Raw genomic sequence first — 413 nt, forward strand, 5'->3', positions numbered from 1 at the left:
AAGCTGCGGCTGCAGTGAGTGGGATCCCCCCGTCCTTGCTGTGGGACGGGCAGCTGCCTGCCCGGCTCCCACGGTGGATGCTGCTGGCTGGAGGCGAGGGAGGGCTTGGCAGCGGGGCCAGCACGTCCCCGGTGGTCTGTCGGTTTATGTTCCCATCGCTGGGTCCCCAGGGTGCCACTGCCAGGGTGGGTGTCACTGGTTGGGTGCTGTGTCCCCCAGGCAGGGGGCTGTGGTGTGTCCCCAGCTGGGGCACCCAGGGAGGAAAGGGCAGCCCCGTAAGTATCGGGGGTCCATCTCCGCCTGCACCCCGTCCAGAGATGCCAGGTCACTTGAGTGCCCGCGTGCTGCCCGACACACTCCTGGGTGGCTTTCACATGGGGGGGTGTGGGTGTCCCCCCAGGCGGCGGAGCTCA

Source organism: Pygoscelis adeliae, unplaced genomic scaffold, assembly GCF_000699105.1.
Source record: "Pygoscelis adeliae isolate BGI_AS28 unplaced genomic scaffold, ASM69910v1 Scaffold358, whole genome shotgun sequence".
Lineage (NCBI taxonomy): Eukaryota > Metazoa > Chordata > Aves > Sphenisciformes > Spheniscidae > Pygoscelis > Pygoscelis adeliae.